The following is a 21,736-nucleotide window of genomic DNA, read 5'->3' as shown; positions in this document are numbered from 1 at the left end:
CTACTAGAACCAGCCAGCACTACTTCCTGGATTGCCTTGTGAGTCCTACTATGTGCCACAAACAACCCATCCCAACCCCTCCACTTCAGCTGGAACTACTCTGCTCACCTTCTTGTCTACCCATTGGACAAGAAGGTGAGAATTATTGCACACACAGACAAGCAAAAAACAAAGAATGCACAGCCTACCTGCTCAGACATATTCAAATTTAAAGAAAGCACAATGAAACAAACAAATGTACAATCAATAAACAAAGAAAATAACTACTGAATCCCCTGAGCTCAGCAGACAATATCAAAACACTAAAAAAAAAGATAGGATGGTTCCAGTAGGAATCCAAAATAAAAGGCCAGATGACTTTCTAGTAGAAGAAAAGGCACTAGAGCTACCTGATAAAAAGGAATTCAAATTTCTAATATTCAGAGTTATCAAAGAATTGAACCAAAACCAGACAAAAATTAGAAAAAATATACAAATTCATGGAAAAGGGAGACAAATTCATGGTAAATACAGACAAAAAAGGGGGAATAATTCAGGAAAATAATACAGGAACAAAATGCTGAAATAAATTCACAACTAGAAATCATACAAAAACAACAATTAGAAATCCAAAAGACAAACAACAAGACTTCAGAAATGGACAGTGTCATATAAGGGTTGAGGAAAAGATTTGAAATGATGGAAGGCAAGATCAGAGAAATCGGAGAAAAACACTTTGATATGACTCTGAGGAAAAAATCAGAAAAAAGAACAAAGAAAAATGAAGAAACACTGAGAATTATGTGGGATACAATCAAAAGCAAAAATTTGTGAGTGATTGGAGTTCCAAAATGGGGAGAAAATGGAAAGCCAAGAGAGGGTAATTGAAGAATAGCTGACAGAAAACTTCCCTAATATCATGAAAGATGAAAAGCTCACCATGCAAGAAGCTCAATGAACCCCATAAAGGATAGACCCCAAAAGAAAATCACCAAGGCATAATATAATCACATTCGATAAAACAAAACACAAAGAAAGTATCCTGAGAGCAGCTCAAGAAAAACAAAAAGTCACATGCACAGAGGAAACAATAAGGCTAAGCTCTGATTACTTGGCAGAAACCATCCAGGCAAGAAGGCAATGGGATGACATACACAAAATCTTGAGAAAGAAGATTGCTGAAGAAAAAATATATATCCTACAAAACTCTTCTTCAAATATGATGGTGAAATTAGGACATTTCCAGATAAACAGAAATTATGGGAGTATACAAAAAACAAACACAACTTGCAAGAATTATTAAAGGGAGTCCTTCGGTCTGAGAACAAACAACATCAGACTACAACCTGAATCTGGGATACAAGATCATACCAGCTAGACATCACCCTAGGAAATGAACTCTCAAGACTACCCAAAACCAAAATAATTACAAAAGGGAACCAGAAAGGTTAAACTGTAAATGAAAACAATGTCAGAACAATAAAAGAGGGAATAAATGGTGTAGGTGTAGGGGGAAAGGCAGGATGATATGAAGTAATAATAGATGGGCTCAAACCTAGGAATATAAGGGTAAATTTCAAGGTAACCACAAAGAAAGTTAACTAATCTACTCATCAAAATAAAGAAGAAAACCATAAAGTCCCAGTAAAAACAAAACGTACAAAAACAAAAGAAATGAAAAAAAAAACTCCACAAACAAAAGGAATTCAGCATAGGAGAGTAAGAGGAACACAGAAAACGTCACCACCACAAAAAAAGCACTGCGAGGGGTGGGGCCAAGATGGGGGAATACGCAGACACTCCCTGCGAGCACTCTTACAACAAAGACCTGAAAAAACAAGTGAAATGATTATATTTATGACAAGCTAGAAGCCCTAAACATCAAAGGCAAAGTTAGAAAATGGACTGCATGGCAGGTGGAGGAAGAGACGGTTCAGAAGCAGAGAGGAGTTACCAGACCTGAATTGCCAGGAGCCCTCAGGCACCATTCCTGGGAGTGGCTGCTGCAGGCTGGTACTAGCTTTCAACCGCAGTTTCATCAGGGAGAAGCAGGCAGCCGCACAGCCTACTCACACCTCCGGAACCAGAGAAGAACGGCACTCTCGGCAAAAGCTAACTATTTGCATATACTTTACCACACCATCCCCCAAGCCGGCTTCAGTGGCTGTTGAGTTCCCTGGGCCTGAGATAGGCCCTGTTGAGTGTCTATAGCCATCCTCCCAACCTTGGAGAAGGAATAAATTTGCAATTGGGGGAAAAGATAATTTGTCAGCTCCACTAACAGGGGGAATCAGAACAGAAAGGGCTTTCTGTCAAGGCATAAACAGTACGTGGACTTTGAGTACCTTTCCCCCCTGCATGGACCTGTGCGTGCCTATTTCAGGAGAATAGGCCCTTGTTGGCAGACTACAACTGTTTCAGCTGTGCAGTGAAGAAATGGGTGTTTGATGTTTGACACTGTTTTGTCTATTAAACAGGGTCCTCACCTAACCAAAGCAGAGGCCTAAGCACTGGTGGCTCCATTCAGGTCACCAATGCACAACAGGGGTCAAAAGATAATTGGTACATCCCAGTCCTTACAAGCAAAAAATTTGGGCTTCCATGGTCTGTCTGCAGAACCCACCCACCTGTATGTTCTAGGGAAGAGGGACGCACTTTCCTCAGACACACTGGGGGACAATTCTCAGGCCGGCTCCCTTATTCAGAGCATGACCCCTGCTCCAACCTGATACCGGTACCTACACCAATCATCCCTGCCCCTCTAAGACTGTGGAACAGAGCCAGTACCACACACTTGATGAGCAGCTACCTGGACACCTGAGCTGAATCCATACAACAAAACTGAATGGACTTCTAGACTGATATACTTGATAACGCCTCTTGCCATCTGGTGAAAGGATGTCGGAGATTCAAAGGTGAAAATAACCAAGCTAGCTCACTCAAGCAACCCATTTGAGCATATCAAAACAAAGCAAGAAGCAAGGATATAGTAAGCAAACACAAAATAAAGTAATACAATAACTTACAGATGGCTCAGAGACAACAGTCAATATCAAATCGCATAATGAAACAGACTACGATCATGTCAACAATCACTCAAAACAAGGAATCAATGGATCTTCTAGATGAAAGCGCTTTCCTGGAATTATCAGATGCAAAATACAAAAGACTAATGTGCAAAACCCTTCAAGACATCAGGAAGGAAATCAGCAATATGCAGAACAAACCAAGGAACACCCAGATAAAGCAGTTGAAGAAATTAAAAAGGTTATTCAGGAACATAATGAAAATTTTAATAAGCTGCAAGAATCCATAGAGAGACAGCAATCAGAAATTCAGAATATTAACAATAAAACTACAGAATTAGACAACCAATAGAAACTCAAAGGAACAGAATTAAGCAAGTGGAAGGCAGAATTGGTGAGACTGAACATCAAGCGCTTTGCACCAACATATTTGAGAAAAATCAGATAAAAGAATTTTTTAAAAAATGAAGAAAACTTAAGAATCATGTGGGACTCTATCAAGAGAAATAATCCACAAGTGATTGGAGTACCAGAACAGTGAGGGATAACAGAAAATACAGAGAGAATTGTTAAAGTTTTGTTGGCAGAAAACTTCCCTGATATTGTGAAAGATGAGAAGATATCTATCCAAGATGCTTATCGAACCCCACATAAGGTAGATTTTAAAAGAAAGTCACCAAGACATATTATAATCAAACTTCCAGAATCAAAGATAGAGAATTTTAAGAGAAGCTATGGATAAACGAAAAGTCACCTACAAAGGAGAGTCAATAAGAATAAATTGGGACAGGCGGGGCCAAGATGGCGGGACAGGCGGGGCCAAGACTAGGTGGACACTACCGCGGATCCCTCTTGCAACAAAGACTCGGAAAAACAAGTGAATCGATCACATACATAACAATCTACGAACTCTGAACAACAAAAACAGATTTAGAGACGGAGAACGAACAAATACGGGGAGGAAGCGATTGTTTTCAGAGCCTGGAGCCAGCGTACCAGTCAGGTGACCTTCGGAGCCCGATTTGGGGCAGAGCCCAGGAGGGCAGACGGCACAGACAAGGGGCCCAGCCCTAGCCCCCGAACTCATTCCGGGAGGGAGCCCAGCTGGTTCGCGTGGGCAGTGTGGCAGCGCAGCCGGTGGGAGAAGTCCCCGGGAGGCAGTGACTGGTCTTGGAGTGGAGAAAGCAGCGTCCCAGCCGGGGAGTCGTCCCGCCGGGATTTTGGCGGGGCGCGGGAGTGGCGTGAGCGCGGGGGGCAGCTCCATCCCCCTGAATAGACACCAGGGGGCCCAGCTGGTTCAAGCGGGCGGCGCGGCGGTGCAGCTGGTGGGAGAAGTACCCGGGAGGCAGTGGCTGGTCTTGGAGGGGGGAGAGCAGCGTCCCACCTGGGACACGCAGTCGCAACACAGGCGCAGGGAGGTGCTCCACTCTCCTGAGCTGACCTCGGGGGGGGGGGCCCAGCCGGTTCTCGGGGGCGGCGCGGCGGCGCGGCGACGCGGCTAGCGGGACGGGGAGTCCCTGGGAGGCAGCTTCTGATTTTGGAGTCGGGAGTGCACAGTCCTAGTAGGAGAACCTTACCCTTGGGGGTGGGGCTGATAGCGGAGGATCTGACTGTGACTCCAGCGGGCCAGACCCCCCAGGGGCAATCTCCACACAGCCAGCACACATAGGTGACGCACCCCGTGGAAATCTCAGATATAAGAGTCATTCCAAGCAAGATAAGCAACTCTGGCTATATTCTGAGGTGCTACTCTCCTATCTCTCTGATCCCTCCTCCACCCTCCCCAGGCGGCTCCATTAACTTCCGAATAGCCTGAGCCAGAGGGAGAACCCTGATAGGCATCTGACTGCATTTTTTTTTAGTGGATTTTCTGGAAAAACTAGTTTCCCAGTGATGGCTCGGAGACAGCAGTCCATATCAAACCACATAAAGAAGCAGACCATGACAGCTTCTACAACCCCCCAAACAAAAGAATCAAAATCTTTCCCAAAGGAAGATACAATCCTGGAATTATCAGATACAGAATATAAAAAACTAATTTACAGAATGCTTCAAGACATCACAAACGAAATAAGTCAACCTGCAGAAAAAGCCAAGGAACACACTGATAAAACTGTTGAAGAACTCAAAAAGATTATTCAAGAACATAGCGGAAAAATTAATAAGTTGCAAGAATTCACAGAGAGACAACATGTAGAAATCCAAAAGATTAACAACAAAATTACAGAATTAGACAACGAAATAGGAAGTCAGAGAAGCAGACTCGAGCAATTAGAATGCAGACTGGGACATCTGGAGGACCAGGGAATCAACACCAACATAGCTGAAAAAAAATCAGAGAAAAGAATTTAAAAAAAATGAAGAAACCCTAAGAATCATGTGGGACTCTATCAAGAAGGATACTTGAGAGTGATTGGAGTCCCAGAACAGGGAGGGGGGACAGAAAACAGAGAAAATAGTTGAAGAGCTGCTGACAGAAAACTTCCCTGACATCATGAAAGACGAAAGGATATCTATCCAAGATGCTCATCGAACCCCATTTAAGATTGATCCAAAAAGAAAAACACCCAGACATATTATCATCAAACTCGCCAAAACCAAAGATTAACAGAAAATTTTAAAAGCAGCCAGGGAGAAAAGAAAGGTTTCCTTCAAGGGAGAATCAATAAGAATAAGTTCACACTACTCAGCAGAAACCATGCAGGCAAGAAGGGAATGGGACGACATATACAGAGCACTGAAGGAGAAAAACTCCAGCCAAGGATCATATATCCAGCAAAACTCTCTCTGAAATATGAAGGCGAAATTAAGATATTTACAGATAAACACAAGTTTATAAAATTTGCAAAAACTAAACGAAGACTGCAAGAAATGCTTAAGGAGATTGTTTGGCCTGATGACCAATAATATCAGGTACCAGCACAATACACGGTCACAAAACAGAACGTCCTGATATCAACTCAAATAGGGAAATAACAAAAACAAACAAATTAAGATTAATTAAAATAAATAAATAAAATAATACACATAACAGGGCATCATGGAAGTCAATAGGTAAAAGATAACAATAATCAAAAAGAGGGACTAAATACAGGAGGCATTGAACTGCCAGACGGAGAGTGATACCAGGCGATATAGAACGATACAAGTTAGGTTTTTACTTAGAAAAATAGGGGTAAATAATAAGGTAACCACAAAAAGGAATATCAACTCCCTAACTCAAGAAAAAAGCCAAGAAAAAGGTAACGACTCAACTAACATAAAGTCAAACACTATGAAAACGAGGATCTCACAATTTACAAAAAAAAAGTCTCAGCACAAAAAAAGTATGTGGAAAAATGAAATGGCCAACAACACACATAAAAAGGCATCAAAATGACAGCACTAAAAACTTATTTATCTATAATTACCCTGAATGTAAATGGACTAAATGCACCAATAAAGAGACAGAGAGTCACGGACTGGATAAAGAAACACGATCCATCTATATGCTGCCTACAAGAGACACACCTTAGACTTACAGACACAAACAAACTAAAACTCAAAGGATTGAAAAAAATATATCAAGCAAACAATAGGCAAAAAAGAAGAGGCGTAGCAATATTAATTTCTGACAAAATAGACTTTAGACTTAAATCCACCACAAAGGATAAAGAAGGACACTATATAATGATAAAAGGGACAATTGATCAGGAAGACATAACCATATTAAATATTTATGCACCCAATGACAGGGCTGCAAGATACATAAATCAAATTTTAACAGAATTGAAAAGTGAGATAGACACCTCCACAATTATAGTAGGAGACTTCAACACACCACTTTCGGAGAAGGACAGGACATCCAGTAAGAAGCTCAATACAGACACGGAAGACCTACTTACAACAATCAACCAACTTGACCTCATAGACTTATACAGAACTCTCCATCCAACTGCTGCAAAGTATACTTTTTTTTCTAGCGCACATGGAACATTCTCTAGAATAGACCACATATTAGGTCATAAAACAAACCTTAGCAGAGTCCAAAACATCGAAATATTACAAAGCATCTTTTCAAGGCAATGAAACTAGAAATCAATAACAGAAAAACTAGGGAAAAGAAATCAAATACTTGGAAACTAAAAAATACCCTCCTGAAAAAAGACTGGGTTATAGAAGATATCAAGGAGGGAATAAGGAAATTCATAGAATGCAAAGAGAATGAAAATACTTCCTATCAAAACCTCTGGGACACAGCAAAAGCAGTGCTCAGAGGCCAATTTATATCGATAAATGCACACATACAAAAAGAAGAAAGAGCCAAAATCAGAGAACTGTCCCGACAACTTGAACAAATAGAAAGTGAGCAACAAAAGAACCCATCAGGCTCCAGAAGAAAACAAATAATAAAAATTAGAGCTGAACTAAATGAATTAGAGAACAGAAAAACAATTGAAAGAATTAACAAAGCCAAAAGCTGGTTCTCTGAAACACTTAACAAAATTGATAAACCATTGGCCAGACTGACTAAAGAAATACAGGAAAGGAAACAAATAACCCGAATAAGAAACGAGAAGGACCACATCACAACAGAACCAAATGAAATTAAAAGAATCATTTCAGATTACTGCGAAAAATTGTATTCTAACAAATTTGAAAACCTAGAAGAAATGGATGAATTCTTGGAAAAACACCACCTACCTAAACTAACACATTCAGAAGTAGAACAACTAAATAGACCCATAACAAAAAAAGAGATTGAAACGGTAATCAAAAAACTTCCAACAAAAAAAAGCCCTGGCCCGGACGGCTTCACTGCAGAGTTCTACCAAACTTTCAGAGAAGAATTAACACCACTACTACTGAAGGTATTTCAAAGCATAGAAAATGACGGAATACTACCCAACTCATTCTATGAAGCCACCATCTCCCTGATACCAAAACCAGGTAAAGACATTACAAAAAAAGAAAATTATAGACCTATATCCCTCATGAACATAGATGCAAAAATCCTCAACAAAATTCTAGCCAATAGAATCCAATAACACATCAAAAAAATAATTCACCCTGATCAAGTGGAATTTATACCAGGTATGCAAGGCTGGTTTAATATCAGAAAAACCATTAAGGTAATCCATCACATAAATAAAACAAAAGATAAAAACCACATGATCTTATCAATTGATGCAGAAAAGGCATTTGACAAAGTTCAACACCCATTTATGATAAAAACTCTTACCAAAATAGGAATTGAAGGAAAATCCCTCAACATAATAAAAGGCATCTATGCAAAGCCAACAGCCAATATCACTCTAAATGGAGAGAACCTGAAAGCATTTCCCTTGAGAATGGGAACCAGACAAGGATGCCCTTTATCACCGCTCTTATTCAACATCATACTGGAAGTCCTAGCCAGGGCAATTAGGCTAGACAAAGAAATAAAGGGTATCCGGATTGGCAAGGAGGAAGTAAAGTTATCACTATTTGCAGATGACATGATCTTATACACAGAAAACCCTAAGGAATCCTCCAGAAAAGTACGGAAACTAATAGAAGAGTTTGGCAGAGTCTCAGGTTATAAAATAAACATACAAAAATCACTTGGATTCCTCTACATCAACAAAAAGAACACCGAAGAGGAAATCACCAAATCAATACCATTCACAGTAGCCCCCAAGAAGATAAAATACTTCGGAATAAATCTTACCAAGGATGTAAAAGACCTATACAAAGAAAACTACAAAGCTCTACTACAAGAAATTCAAAAGGACATACTTAAGTGGAAAAACATACCTTGCTCATGGATAGGAAGACTTAACATAGTAAAAATGTCTGTTCTACCAAAAGCCACCTATACATATAACACACTTCCGATCCAAACTCTAATGTCATATTTTAAGGGGATAGAGAAACAAATCACCAATTTCATACGGAAGGGAAAGAAGCCCCGGATAAGCAAAGCATTACTGAAAAAGAAGAAGAAAGTGGGAGGCCTCACTCTACCTGATTTCAGAAGCTATTATACAGCCACAGTAGTCAAAACAGCCTGGTAGTGGTACAACAACAGGCACATAGACCAATGGAACAGAATTGAGAACCCAGATATAAATCCATCCACGTATGAGCAGCTGATATTTGACAAAGGCCCAGTGTCAGTTAATTGGGGAAAAGATAGTCTTTTTAACAAATGGTGCTGGCATAACTGGATATCCATTTGCAAAAAAATGAAACAGGACCCATACCTCACACCATGCACAAAAACTAACTCCAAGTGGATCAAAGACCTAAACATAAAGACTAAAACGATAAAGATCATGGAAGAAAAAATAGGGACAACCCTAGGAGCCCTAATACAAGGCATAAACAGAATACAAAACATTACCAAAAATGATGAAGAGAAACCAGATAACTGGGAGCTCCTAAAAATCAAACACCTATGCTCATCTAAAGACTTCACCAAAAGAGTAAAAAGACCACCTACAGACTGGGAAAGAATTTTCAGCTATGACATCTCCGACCAGCGCCTGATCTCTAAAATCTGCATGATTCTGTCAAAACTCAACCACAAAAAGACAAACAACCCAATCAAAAAGTGGGCAAAGGATATGAACACACATTTCACTAAAGAAGATATTCAGGCAGCCAACAGATACATGAGAAAATGCTCTCGATCAGTAGCCATTAGAGAAATGCAAATTAAAACTACGAAGAGATTCCATCTCACACCAGCAAGGCTGGCATTAATCCAAAAAACACAAAATAATAAATGTTGGAGAGGCTGCGGAGAGATTGGAACTCTCATACACTGCTGGTGGGAATGTAAAATGGTACAACCACTTTGGAAATCTATCTGGCGTTATCTTAAACAGTTAGAAATAGAACTACCATACAACCCGGAAATCCCACTCCTCGGAATATACCCTAGAGATACAAGAGCCTTCACACAAACAGATATATGCACACCCATGTTTATTGCAGCTCTGTTTACAATAGCAAAAAGCTGGAAGCAACCAAGGTATCCATCAACGGATGAATGGGTAAAGAAATTGTGGTATATTCACACAATGGAATACTACGCATCGATAAAGAACAGTGACGAATCTGTGAAACATTTCATAACATGGAGGAACCTGGACGGCATGATGCTGAGCGAAATTAGTCAGAGGCAAAAGGACAAATATTGTATAAGACCACTATTATAAGATCTTGAGAAATAGTAAACCTGAGAAGAACACATACTTTTGTGGTTACGAGGCGGGGAGGGAGGGAGGGTGGGAGAGGGTTTTTTATTGATTAATCAGTAGATAAGAACTGCTTTAGGTGAAGGGAAAGACAACACTCAATACATGGAAGGTCAGCTCAATTGGACTGGACCAAAAGTAAAGAAGTTTCTGGGATAAAATGAATGCTTCAAAGGTCAGCGGAGCAAGGGCGGGGGTCTGGGGAACGTGGTTTGCGGGGACTTCTAAGTCAATTGGCAATATAATTCTATTATGAAATCATTCTGCATCCCACTTTGAAATGTGGCGTCTGGGGTCTTAAATGCTAACAAGCAGCCACCTAAGATGCATCAATTGGTCTCAACCCACCTGGAGCAAAGGAAAATGAAGAACACCAAGGTCACACAGCAACTAAGAGCCCAAAAGACAGAAAGGGCCACATGAAGCAGAGACCTACATCATCCTGAGACCAGAAGAACTAGTTGGTGCCCGGCCACAATCAATGACGGCCCTGACAGGGAGCACAACAGAGAACTCCTGAGGGAGCAGGAGATCAGTGGGATGCAGACCCCAAATTCTCATAAAAAGACCATACTTAATGGTCTGACTGCGACTAGAGGAATCCCGGTGGCAATGCTCCCCAGACCTTCTGTTGGCACAGAACAGGAACCATCCCCGAAGACAACTCATCAGACATGAAAGGGACTGGTCAGCGGCGGGGAGAGAGATGCTGATGAAGAGTGAGCTAATTAAATCAGGTGGACACTGGAGAGTGTGTTGGCAACTCTTGTCTGGAGGGGGGATGGGAGGATAGAGAGAGAGGGAAGCTGACAAAATTGTCACGAAAGGAGAGACTGAAAGGGCTGACTCAATAGGGGGAGAGCAAGTGGGAGAAGGGAGTAAGATGTATGTAAACTTACATGTGACAGACTGATTGGATTTGTAAATGTTCACTTGAAGCTTAATAAAAGTTAATTAAAAAAAGAATAAGTTGGGACTACTGGCGGAACCAATGCAGGCAAGAAGGCAATGGGATGAAATATATAAAGCACTGAAGGAAAAAAATTGCTAGGCAAGAATCATATATCCAGCAAAACTGTCTCTCAAATACAAAGGGTGTCATTAGGACATTTCCAGATAAACAGAAGTTTAGGAAATTTGTAAAAACCAAACCAAAACTACACGAAATACTAAAGGGAGTTCTTTGGTTAGAAAATCAATAATATCAGATATCAACCCAAGACTAGAACTCTGGATAGAGCAATCAGATGTCAACCCATACAGGGAAATTACAAAAACAAATCAAGATTTAAAAAACGCTCAAAACAGGGAAACAGCAATGTTATTATGTAAAAGAAGACAACATTAAAACAATAAAGAGGGACCAAGAAATGTAGTCATAGATTTTTCACATGGAGAGGAAGACAAAATGTTAACAGGAAATGAAATTTAGGTTAAAATTTTGTAAAATAGAGGTAAATATTTAGGGAATCACAAAGGAGACAAATTATCCTACACATCAAAATAAAATAAAATAAGAAAATAGAGACTCAGCAGAAAAAAATCAACAACAATGAATAAGAGGAAAAGACAATACATAAAGATAAACAAGTAAGCATAAGAAATTAAGTGGGACAAAGAAACTGTCAACACACAAAAAAGACATCAAAATGACAGCACTAAATTCATACCTATCCATAATTACGCTGAATGTAAATGGCCTAAATGCACCAATAAAGAGACAGAGAGTGGCAGAATGAATTAAAAAAATTGATCCAACTGATTGCTGCCTACAAGAGACACACCTTAGACTTTGAGTCACAAACAAACTAAAACACAAAGGATGAAAAAAAGTATGTCCAGCAAACAATCAAAAAAGAGCAGGAGTGGCAATATTAATTTCTGACAAAATACACTTTAAAGTTAAATCCACCACAAAGGATTAAGAAGGACACTATATAATAATTAAGGGGACAATATTCCAAGAGGATATAACCATATTAAATATTTATGCACCCAATGACAGGGCTACAAGATACAAAAACAAACTCTAACAGCATTGACAAGTGAGATAGACAGCTTCACAATAATAGTAGGAGACTTCAGCACACCACTTTTTGTGAAGGACAGGACATCCAGAAAGAAGCTCAATAAAGACACAGAACACCTAATGCCACAATCAACCAATTTGAACTTATAGACATATAGAGAACGCTCCACCCAACAGGAGTAAACTATATTTTCTTTTCTAGTGCACATGGAACATTCTCTAGAATGGACCACATATTAGGTCATAAAGCAAGCCTTAGCAGAATTCAAAAATATTGAAATATTACAAAGCATCTTCTCAATAACAGAAATCAATAACAGAAAAAGCAGAGAAAAGAAATCAAACGCTTGGAAACTGACCAATACCCTGCTCAAAAAAGACTGGGTTATAGAAGACATTAAGGATAGAATAAAGAAATTCATAGAATCCAAAGAGAATGAAAACACATCCTATCAGAACGTTTGGGATACAGTGAAAGCAGTGCTCAGAGGTCAATTTGTATCAATAAATGCACACACACAAAAAGAAGAAAGTGCAAAAATCAAATAATTATCTCTACGGCTTGAAAAAATAGAGAGAAACAAAAGAAACCCTCAGGCACCAGAAGAAAGCAAATAATAAAAATTCGAGCAGAATTAAATGAAATAGAAAACTGAAAAAACAATTGAAAGAGTTACCAAGACCAAAAGCTGGTTCTTTGAAAAACTCAACAAAATTGATAAGCCATTGGCCAAACTGACAAAAGAAAAACAGGAGAGGGAGCAAATAACCCAAATAAGAAATGAGATGGGTGATATTACAAGGGAACCAACTGAAATTAAAACAATCATATCGAATTACTATGAAAAATTGTACTCTAACAAATTTGAAAGCCTAGAAGAAATGGATGATTTCCTAGAAACACACTACCTATCTAAACTAACACAGAGGTAGAAGAACTAAATATACCCATAACAAAAGAAGAGATTGAAAATGTAATCAAAAAACTCCCCCTCCAAAAAACCCTGGCACAGACAGCTTCACTGTAGAGTTTTACCAAAGTTTCAGAGAAAAAGTTAACACCACTATTACTAAAGATATTTCAGAGCACAGAAAAGGATGGAAGACTCCCAAACTCATTCTATGAAGCCAGCATATCCCTGATACCAAAACCAGGTAAAGACGCCACAAAAAAAGAAAATTAAAAACTTATATCCCTCATGAACTTAGATGCAAAAATCCTCAACAAAATACTAGCCAATAGAATTCAACAATACATCAAAAAAATAATTCACCATGACCAAGTGGGATTCATACCAGGTATGCAGAGATGGTTCAACATTAGAAAAACAATCAATGTAATCCATTATATAAATAACACAAAAGACAAGAATCACATGATTTTATCAACTGATACAGAAAAAGCATTTGATAAAGTTCAACACCCTTTCATGATAAAAAAAAAAAAAAAAACTCTCAGCAAGATAGGAATAGAAGGAAAATTCCTCAACATAATAAAGGGCATTTATACAAAGCGAATAGCTGACATCATCCTAATGTAGAGAGCATGAAAGCATTCCCCTTGAGATCGGGAACCAGACAAGGATGCCGTTTATCACCACTCTTATTCAACATTGTTCCAAAGGTCCTAGCCAGTGATTAGGTTAGATAAAGAAATAAGGGGCATCCAGATTGGCAAGGAAGAAGTAAAAGTATCTCTGTTTGCAGATGACATGATCTTATACACAGAAACCTTAAAGAATCCTCAAGAAAACTGCTGAAACTAATAGGACATTTCAGCAGACTATGAGGACACAATATAAACATACCAAAATCCATTGGATTCCTCTACACCAACAAAAAGAACACCGAAGAGGAAATCACCAAATCAATACCCTTTACAATAGCCCCCCAAAAGATAAAATACTTAGGAATAAATCTTACCAGAGATGTAAAAGACATACAAAGAAAACTACAGACACTATGGCAAGAAACCAAAACAGACTTACATAAGTGGAAAAACATAACTTACTCATGGATAGAAAGACTTAACGTTTTTACAACAAAAAGTCTATTCTACCAAAAGCAATCTATAAATACAATGCAATTCCAAACAAAATTCCAATGGCATTTTTTAAAGAGATGGAGAAACAAATCACCAACTTCATATGGAAGGGAATGAGGCCCGGCCAAATAAGTAAAGCATTACTGAAAAAAGAACAAAGTGGTAGGCCTCACTCTACCTGATTTTAGAACCTATTATACCGCCACAGTAGTCGAAACAGGCTGGTACTGCTACAACAGATACATAGACCAACGGAAGAGAATTGAGAATCCAGACATAAATCCATCCACATATGAGCAGTTGATATTTGACAAAAGCCCCAAAACAGTTAAATGGGGAAAAGACTGTCTCTTTAACAAATGGTGCTGACATAACTGGATATCCATCTGCAAAAAAGTGAAACAAGATCCATACCTCACGCCATACACAAAAATGAATTCAAAGTGGATTAAAGACCTACATATAAAATCTAAAACGATAAAGATCATAAAAGAAAAAATACAGACAACGTTAGAAGCCCTAATACTTGGCATAAACAGTATACAAAACTTTACTACAATGCAGAAGAGAAACTAGATAACTGGGCGCTCCTAAAAATCAAACACCTATGCTTATCCAAAGACTTCACCAAAACAGTAAAAAGACTACCTACAGACTGGGAAAAAGTTTTGAGCTATGACATTTCCAATCAGCACTTGATCTCTAAAATCTACTTGATACTGCAAAAACTCAACTGCAAAAAGACAAATTGCCCAATTAAAAAATGGGCAAAAGTTATGAACAGGTATTTCACTAAAGAAGACATTCAGGAAGCTAACAGATACATGAGCAAATGCTCACAATCATTAGCCGTTAGAGAAATGCCAATCAAAACTACAATGAGATTCTATCTCACTCCAACAAGGCTGGCATTAATCCAAAAAACACAAAATAATAAACTTTGGAGAGGTTGTGGAGAGGATGGAACACTTGTACTCTACTACTGGGTATGTAAAATAGTACAGCCACTTTGGAAATCAATTTGCCGCTTCCTTAAAAAGCTAGAAATAGAACTACCATACTATCCAGCAATCCCAATCCTTGGAATATATCCTAGAGAATAAGAGCCTTTACATGAACAGATATATGCACACCCATGTTCATTGCAGCACTGTTTACAATAGCAAAAGGATGGAAGCAGCCAAAGTGCCCATCAATGGATGAATGGATAAATAAATTATGGTATATTCACATGATGGAATACTACACATCAATAAAGAACAGTGATGAATCTGTGAAACATTTCATAACATGGAGGAATCTGGAAGGAATTATGCTCAATGAAGTCAGTCAGTTGCAAAAGGGCAAATATTGTATAAGACCACTTTTATAAGAACTCAAGAAATAGTTTAAACAGAGAAGAAAATATTCTTTGATGGTTATGAGAGGTGGGAGAGAGGGAGGGATGGAGAGGGGTAATCACTAATTTGATAGCAGATAAGAACTATTTTAGGTGAAGGGAATGACAACACACAGTACAGGAGAGGTCAGCACAACTCGAACAAACCAAAAGCAAAGAAGTTTCCTGATTAAACTGAACTCTTCGAAAGCCAGCATAGTAGGGGCAGGGGCTTGGGGACCATGGTTTCAGGGGACATATAAGTCAATTGGCATAATAAAATCTATTAAGAAAACATTCGGCATCCCACTTTGGAGGGTGGCATCTGGGGTGTTAAACACCAGCAAGTGGCCATCTAAGATGCCCACCTGGATCAAAGGAGAATGAAGAACAACAAAGACACAAGGTAATTATGAGCACAAGAGTCAGAAAGGGCCACATAAACCCAAGACTACATCATCCTGAGACCAGAAGAACTAGATGGTGCCTGGCTACAACCGATGACTGCCCTGACAGGGAACACAACAGAGAACTGCTGAGGGAGCAGGAAAGCAGTGGGATGCAGACCCCAAATTCTCGTAAAAAGACCAGATTTAATGGTCTGACTGAGACCAGGACCCCAGTGATCATGGTCCCCTGATCTTCTGTTAGCCCAAGACAGGATCCATTCCCAAAGCCAACTCTTCAGACAGGGATTGGACTGGACAATGGGATAGAAAATGATACTGGTGAAGAATGAGCTTCTTGGATCAAGTAGACACATGAGACTAGTTGGCATCTCCTGTCTGGAAGGGAGATGAGAGGGCAGAGAGGGTCAGAGGTGGCCGAATGGACACGAAAAGAACGCGTGGAGGGGAGTGTGCTGTCTCATCAGGGGAAGAGCATTTTGGAGTATATAGCAAGGTGTATATAAATTTTTGTATGAGAGACTGACTTGATTTGTAAACTTTCAGTTAAGGCACAATAAAAAAAAGCAAAAAAAAAAAGCAGTACGAAATGACAACAATAAACTCACACCTATCAATAATTACACTGAACTGAAATGGCCTTAATACACCCATAAAGAGACAAACAGTGATAGAATGGATAAAAAAAAAAAAGGCAGGATCCATCAATATGGTGTCTATAAGAGATACGCCTTAGACATAAAGACATAATTTTTTTTTTAATCAAAGGATGGAAAAGAATATATCAAGCAAACAGCTACCAAAAAAGAGCAAGAGTGACAATATCAATCTCAGAGAAAATAGACTCTAAATCAAAATCCATTATAAAAGACAAGGCAGGGCACTATATAATGATTAAAAGGATGATCCAACATGAAGAAATAACCATAATAAACATCTATGCACCCAATGACCGGGGTCCAAAATACATAAAATAAACTCTAACAGCACTGAAGAGAGAAACTGACAGATCCACAATAATAGTAGGAGAGTTCAACACACCATTCTCAGTAAATGACAGAACATCTAGAAAGAAACTCAACAAAAATACAGAAAAGCTAAAGGGCACAATTAGACATTTGAACTCATAGACATATATAGAACAATTCACCAAACTGCTGCAAAGTACACATTCTTTTCCAATCCACATGCAACAGTCTCAAGAATAGAGCACATCTTAGGCCACAGAGCAACCCTCAACAAAATCCAAAACATTGAGATAATACAAAGAATCTTCTCTGACCACAATGCCATCAAAGTAGAAATTAACAACAGGAAGAGTAAGGAAAAAATAAAATCAATTACATGGAAATCCAATAACATCCTGCTTAAAAACCACCGGGTAATAGAAAAATCAGAGATGGAATCAAAAAATTCCTGGAATCAAACAAAAATGAAAACACATCATACCAAAACCTTTGGGACACAGCAAAGGTAGTCCTCAGAGGTCAATTTACAGTAAGAGATGCACACATCAAAAAAGAAGAAAGGGAAAAAATCAAAGCATTAGCTATACAACTCAAACAAATAGAAAAAGAACAGCAAAAAAAAAAGCCTACAGCCGCCAGAAGAAATAAAATAATAAAGTTCAGGACAGAAATAAATGAAGTAGAGAATAGAAAAACAATAGAAAGAATCAACAAAACCAAAAGTTGGTTCTTTGAAAGGATCAACAAAATTGACAAGCCACTGGCCAAATTTACAGAAGAAAAACAAAAGAGGATGCAAATAGCTCAAATAAGAAATGAAATGGGGGACAACAGTCCCAACTGATATAGAAAGGATCGTAACGGAGTATTATGAGAAACTTTACTCCAACAAATTTGAAAACCTAGAGGAAATGTGTGAACTTCTAGAAAAACACTACCTACACAAACTAACACAAAATGATGTTGCAAATCTGATCAGACCCATAACAAGAGAAGAAATTGAAAAGGTAATTTAAAAACTCCCAACAACAACAAAAAACCCTGGCCCAGATGGCTTTACCAGAGAATTCTACAAAACATTCAGAGAAGAACTTACACGAGTACTACTCAAATTATTTCAGAACATAGAAAAGGAAGCAATACTTTTGAATTCACTTTATGAAGCCAGCCTAACCCTGATACCAAAACCAGGCAAAGACATCACAAAAAATAAATTACAGGCCAATATCTCTCATGAAACACACATCGCTGTGAGTCGGAACTGACTCAATGGCACCTAACAACAACATCTCTCATGAATATAGATGCAAAAATTCTCAACAAAATTCTAGCCAATAGAATTCAGCATCGTATCAAAAAAAATAATGCACTACAACCAAGGAGGATTCACACCAGGCATACAAGGATGGTTCAACATTAGAAAATCAATGTAACACACCATATAAACAAACGCAAAGAATCACATGATCATCTCAATCAACTCAGAAAAGACATTCAACAAAGTCCAACACTCATTCCTGATAAAAACTCTCAATAAAGTAGGTATAGAAGCAAAATTTCTCAACACAATAAAGGGCATCTATACAAAACCAGTAGCCAATGCCATTCTTAATGGAGAGAGGCTGAAAATATTCCTCTTGAGAACAGGAACAAGACAAGGATGCCCTTTATCACCACTCCTATATAACATTGTTCAGGAAGTTCCACCTAGAACAATAAGGCAAGAAAAAGAAATAAAAGGTATCCAAATTGGTAATGAAGAAGTTAAACTGTCCTGATTTGCAGATGATATGATACTATACATGGGAAACCCAAAAGACTCCATGAGAAAACTACAGAAACTAATAGAAAGATTCAGTAGAGTAGCAGGATACAAGATAAACATACAAAAATCAGTTGGATTACTATACACCAATAAAGAGAATGATGAAAATGAAATCAGGAAAACAATACCATTTTTAATAGCCCCTAAGAAAAATAAAATACTTAGGAATAAATCTATCCAGGGATGTAAAAGACCTATACAAAGAAAACTACAAAACACTACTGCAAGAAATCTACATAAATGCAAAAACATACCATGCTCATGGATAGGTAGGCTCAATATTGTGAAAATGACAATTCTACCCAAAGCAATTTACAAATACAATGCAATCCTGATCCAAAAACCAACAACATTCTTTAAAGAGATGGAAAAACTAATCATTAACTTTATATGGAGAGGGAAGAAGCCTCGGAAAAATAAAGCACTATTGAAGAAGGCTAAAGTAGGAGGACTCACACTACCTGACCCCAGAACCTACTATACAGCTACGGTAGTCAAAAAAGCATGGTACTCGTACAATGACAGATACATTGACCAATGGAACAGAACTGAGAACCCAACCACCTATAGTCACATGATCTTCAACAAGGGCCCAAACTCCATCAAATGGGGGAAAAGACAATCTTTTTAACAAAAGGTGCTGGCAACACTGGATGTCCATCTGCAAAAAACTGAAACAGAACTCTTAACCCACACCATACACAAAAACTAATCCAAAATGGATTCAAGACCTAAATATAAACCAAAAACTATAAAGTTCATAGAAGAAAATATTGGATCAACACTAGAGGTTTTAATACATGGTATTAACAGGATATAAACCATAATCAACAACACACAAACTCTGGAAGACAAGCTAGATGACTGGGATCTTCTAAAAATTAAACACCCTCATCAGAAGACTTCACTTATAGAGTAAGAAGAGAAGCTTCACACTGGGAAAAAAAAATTTGGCTATAAAAAAATCAGACAAAGGTCTAATGTCTCAAATCTACAGGAAAACCCAACACCACTACAACAAAAAGACAAATAATCCAATTAAAAAATGGACAAAGGAAATGAACAGACACTTCACCAAAGAAGACATTCAAGCCGCCAACAGACACATGAGGAAATGTTTGTAATCATTAGTCATTAGAGAAATAAAAATCAAAGCCACAATGAGATACCATCTCACCCCTGGCATTACTGGCATGAATTAAAAAAAAAAAAAAACAGGAAATAACAAATGCTGGAGAGGCTGTGGGGAAATTGGAACTCTTATGCACTGCTGGTGGAAAAGCAAAATGATACAACCATTTTGGAAAACGATATGGAGCTTCCTTAGAAAGCTAGAAATAGAAATACAATATGATCCAGCAATCCCACTCCTAGGAATATATCCTAGAGAAATAAGAGTCGTCAAACAAATAGACAATGCACACTCATGTTTGTTGCAGCATTGTTCATAATAGCAAAAAGATGAAAACAACCTAAGTGCCCATCAACAGATGAATGGATAAACAAACTATGGTACATGTACACAATACAGTATTACACAATGGTAAAGAACAATAATAAATCTGTGAAGCATCTCATAACAGAAATGAATCTGTAGGGCATTATGCTGAGTGAAATAAGTCAACGTCAAAGGACGAATATTGTATGAAACCACTACTGTAAAAACTCACGAAAAGTTTTACACACAAAAAGAACCATTTTTTTGATGGTTACAAGGGAGGAGAGGAGTGGGGATGGAAAAACACTAAACTGACAATAGAGAAGTGGTAACTTTGGTGAAGGGTAAGACAGTACAAAATACTGGAGAAGCCAGCACAATCTGTACAAGGCAAGGTCATGGGAGCTCCATAGACACATCTGAACTCCCTGAGGGGCCAAATTGCTGGGCTGAGAGCTTGGGCACCATGGTCTCAGGGAGCATCTAGCTCAATTGGCCTAACATAGTTTATAAAGAAAATGTCCTATGTTCTACTTTGGTGAGTAGCATCTGGGGTCTTAAAAGTCTGTGAGCAGCCAAGATAATCCACTGGTCTCACCCCTTTGCAAGCAAGGATGAATGAAGAAAACTAAAGATACAAGGAAAGATTAGTCCAAAGGACTAATGGACCACATCTACCACAGCCTCCATCAGACTGATTCCAGCACAGCTAGATGGTGCCTGGCTACAACTACTGATGGCTCTAACAGGGGTCACAATAGAGGGTCCTGGACAGAGCTGGAGAAAAATATAGAACAAAATTCTAGCTCACAAAGACTAGACTTACTGGCCTGACAGGGACTGGAGAAATACCGAGAGTATGGCCCTGGACACCCTTTTAGCTCAGTAATAAAGTCACTCCTGAGTTTCACCCTTCAGCCATAGATTAGACAGGCCCATAAAACAAAATGAGACTAAAGGCACAAGGACTAAAATGTAGGAGGGGACAGGAATACTGGTAATAGGGAACCCACGGTCAAGAAAGGAGTGTTGACATGTCGTAAGGTTATTAACCAATGTCATAAAACAATATGTGTACTAACTGTGTGGTGAGAAACTAGTTTGTTCTCTAAACCTTCATCTAAAGTACAATAAAAAATTTTTTTTGTAAAGGGAAGAGATGATGGCACACGGGGCTAGCTGGGTGGAAGAAAGCAAAGGAAGGAAGGAAAAGAGAGAAAGAAGTAATAAAAAAAAGCCCTCCAAAATTACAAGAACCAAACAAACAAGAGAAACAAAACAAACAAAAAAATGGTGCTGAAGGGGCCGGCTGGTAGGGGCATCATAGATCTGTGTGGCGGTGAACTTGTGTCTCTCCAGCCTAGCAACCATGGCCCATTGGAAAGTGGTGAAGGCCACATACAGGGTAGAAGGGTAGGA

Source organism: Loxodonta africana, chromosome 26, assembly GCF_030014295.1.
Source record: "Loxodonta africana isolate mLoxAfr1 chromosome 26, mLoxAfr1.hap2, whole genome shotgun sequence".
NCBI classification, from domain to species: domain Eukaryota; kingdom Metazoa; phylum Chordata; class Mammalia; order Proboscidea; family Elephantidae; genus Loxodonta; species Loxodonta africana.
This window is presented reverse-complemented; position numbering follows the sequence as displayed.